We start from the raw sequence: 4,150 nt of genomic DNA on the forward strand, positions 1-4,150 counted from the left end.
GTTATATAAAACCTGCAGAAACACCAAAAACAAATCAAATGAATGGGATCATAAGAGGACAGCAGATGATGCAGAGTTTATTAACAATCATGAACTGAAACCAAATGAACCTGCACCATCCTATTGTCTTTTTGATTTTGTCTTTCTTCTCCTGACGCAGGCGTATATTGTTGCGGCTCTGTCTTGACAAACGCAGGCTACTTTGGCGGTATCGTTTTGAGGAGGCTTGACGTATTTCCGCTTTACGTACATCCCAGTGGAGAGCGTGCACTGTGATAGGTCTCCTCCTTTGACAAAAACAGCTTGTGTCCAATAGGATTTTAGGGAAGAAGAAAAAAGAGCAGACCTGAAAGTAACGAGTACTTTTCAGCCTTCCTAGAAATTTACTCGAGTAAAAGTAAAAATATTTGTCTTGGAAATGTATTCAAGTAAGAGTAATAAGTACCAAAGAAATCTAATACTCAAGTAAAGTACAAATCCTCTGGATATGTACTTAAGTACAGTACTCAAGTAAATGTACTCCGTTACTGTCCACCACTGGGTAACCGCATGTACAGGTTATTCAAACAGCAGAGCCCAGGCGACTTTTCTTTGCCTGATCCGCCTTTGCAGTCCGTATTCACTCAATTAGAGATTTCTGAGGAGAAAAACAATCGATCTCCCATCTGCACAGGCTTTCAGTTTAACAAATGAGATTCTTGTTTCATGCAGCTGATTTGTTGACGCTCTGCGGGATTAGGAGGAATGAGCTTGCTGTGGTGAGGAAGAGGAGAGCAGCTACAGCAGAGCAAAGTTTGACATGGACAAACTTCCAAAGATGGAAAATAAGAAAAACTGCATGTTGATTTAAATGAAGTGACTGGTGGCAATAATGCAGCCTGGCTGACAGGTTCACAGCCAGTTTCTCTTTTTTTAATGAGGCACAAAATAGCTTCTTCATGTGGAAATATCAGTTTCAATCTCTCTGAAGAAATATATGAGTACTTTAGGGACATTTTCTATCTTTTGCAGTCTCCGGTCACAACTGTCAGCAAAAACTTCAGACTGCTTACGAATAACTGGACATCCTCCACAGGTCCTACAGTGCTTTTGAAGCCTGTTTTTCCTTGTACGGTGTGGGAAATTAGCAAAACAAAACAGGGCCACTCATGTCAACCAGTTTTAGCCATTTTAGTAGGCTGCCTCATCTTATGCTAAGCTACGATGTGAATTAATGTTACTTTACATTCTTTCTAACCAGATCTGTAAATCCATCCTTGTTGAAACTAGGACCAGCAGAGCTACACTTTGACCTGGGGTTGCTAGAGGTGAAACCTATTTGGTTGGGCAAGCTTAGTGGCTTCGCTGTCCCAGGAGGTTCCCATTAGGAAGGGTCAAAAAATGATCCACCATTCAAAAGTCCATGCTCTAATTATTCATAAATGTACTTCTTTATATATTTTTGTCTGACTTGTTATTAAAAGAAAAAAAAACTCAGCCCCGCACAGTTGTCATGGATAGGGTTGCCACCCATCCCGTAAAATACGGAATTGTCCTTTATTTGAGAAAAAAATGTTGCGTCCCGTATTGAACTAATACGGGACGCGATTTGTACCGTATTTTCATTAACTTTTACACCATATTCTAGTTGAATTATTGAAATAAATTAACTTTTACACCATATTCTGGTTGAATTATTGAAATAAATTAACCTTTACACCATAGTCTAGTTGAATTATTGAAATAAGTTAACTTTTACACCATATTCTAGTTGAATTATTGAAATAAGTTAACTTTTACACCATATTCTAGTTGAATTATTGAAATAAGTTAACTTTTACACCATATTCTAGTTGAATTATTGAAATAAATTAACTTTTACACCATATTCTTCACCTGTAGGCTATATTATACATCTGGGCTGATGTGGACATACATAGCATAGGAGGCTATTTCAGTTGCTAGTATGGTTAGCTGTCTGTACAGTCATGCAAGTTCAATGCTATTAAAGCACTTTAAACTTGAAATCAAAGCATTTTGTTTTTTTATATAAAAATTTTATATAAAAATAAACACATTTTTATTCAGTTTAGAAGTTTGGGGGCTTTTTTCTTTTGGCTCCTGTGCTGCTGAAATCAGGGCGTCCCTTATTTCTATTTCTGAAAGGTGGCAACCCTAGTCATGGATGTTAAATCCAGACTAACACTGTTTTCTGAATCAGACTTTAAATGTGTTTATTTCTGCTGCAGAGTTGAACATTTTAACATGGAGGTCAGTTGAGATTTGCTCGCTTTGGGAGTCCGCCCCCGATGGCCAGTTGAGGAACTGTATTTTCTTTCTAACTTCCAGTTGGTTTAAACCTCAAACTTGGATGCCGACTATGGTAAGAGCAAAGAGCATCCGTACCATTTTCTCCTGTCAGGACAGGCTGCATGTTGACAACAACGCTGCAATGCCAAATGTAGCCTACAGAAATCACTCCAGTGAAGCAGAAAGTTGACATACTCAAGTACAGGCCCCTAAGAATTGATGGGATGTATATTTAGCTGGATAAAATGGCTTAGGGGTTGTATTCACCCTTTACTTTGAATATTCTTGCTCTAGTGGACAGTTCATTCAAGCAGGGGCGTCAATTGGGTATGCCAAGGTATGGCAGCCGCCACACCTTGGCTTCAAGGGTTAAATGTAAATGTTTGTTTTTTTAAATACATTTATGGAATTACTCTGTGTCTCTTTGTATTGATTATTCTATTACTTAATACATATAGAATAACTACAAATGCAAATCAGAACAACATGATCGATTTCACTAGTTATTATACACTGCAAAAACTCAAAATCTTAACAAGAATATTTCTTATTTCTAGTAAAAATGTCTAATTTTTAGTAAAAAAAAACTCATTACATTTAAGACAAGAGTCAAAAACAACCATTTTCACCTGTTTCAAGTAAAAATCTGCCATTGGAACAAGATTTTTTTGCTTGTAATGAGAAGATAAATCTTGTCCCACGGGCAGATTTTTCTACTTATTTTAAGTGAAAATTTACTTGAAACAGGTGAAAATGGTCAAATAAGTTATTTTTCTGGTAATGACTCTTGTTTTAAGTGTAATGAGATTTTTTGACTTAAAATGAGACATTTTAACTAGAAATAAGACAAATATTCCTGGTAAGATTTTGAGTTTTTGCAGTGAGTTAGACTGCATTTGATAAAGTTCCAATTTTCTTGACCACACAGATAAGCTACATAGACTTCTGTGATGAGTATTTGCTGGACGTGTTGATTGATACTCTAGTTAAGTTCTGTGACTCGTAATCTTGCCATACCTTAGCTTTGACTGAATTGACGCCACTGCATTCATGGCTAGTCACGTGACGTGTGTGTCTGTGTGTGGGTACAGAACAATGCAGTGAAACGGATGAAACTATAGTCTATAAAATTTAGTCTGTATTATCATGTCAAATAGAAATATTACACATTTTTTTAAATCATCGCCTGATATCTAATATCAAGGAGGAAAAAAACGCCATTAATTTAAAATGATTTTCATTGGTTAAAACAAACCCGCACACCTGCTTTCATTTACCTCGTCCGTATCAGGTTAGGTTGTGGGTTTGTCTTTTGTAATTTTAAATGCATGATTTTTGGAGGGAGATTTTTCTCCTGCACCATTCCTCACATCTTTTCCCACACAGCACACACACCGGAGATATTTGTTGTTTTCCTTCTGAGGCCACACGTCTGCGGAGCGCGCAGCCTGTCCGGGTCCCGCGGTCGCGCAGAGCGCAGGTGCGGCGCCCCGCCGCCGCATCTCATGCCTCAATTAGCGCCGCTGCCCTCTGCACGGACTCGATTAGGACGTGATTTATCCGAAAGAAATATAATTATACCTCCAAATAAAATAATCAGCATTGAAGAGCGATTTCCTTAACGAGATGGAGCGGGGTAGATGTCACGGAGCAGCAGCGCCTCATTAGGGCGGTAATGAGACTTTGGGGTGATCCCGATAATTATCGAAATCTGTAAAATAAGGATCAAGTCAAATGTAACCTTAATTTGTCTGGCAATTGAGTTCATTTATTAGTATGACTATTTAGGAAGGACTCTCTCAGCCCAGATGTAAGGTGTGGTTATTTCAGCAGCGGGACATGAGACACAGCGACCAACATG

Source organism: Cololabis saira, chromosome 11 (assembly GCF_033807715.1).
Source record: "Cololabis saira isolate AMF1-May2022 chromosome 11, fColSai1.1, whole genome shotgun sequence".
NCBI lineage: Eukaryota > Metazoa > Chordata > Actinopteri > Beloniformes > Belonidae > Cololabis > Cololabis saira.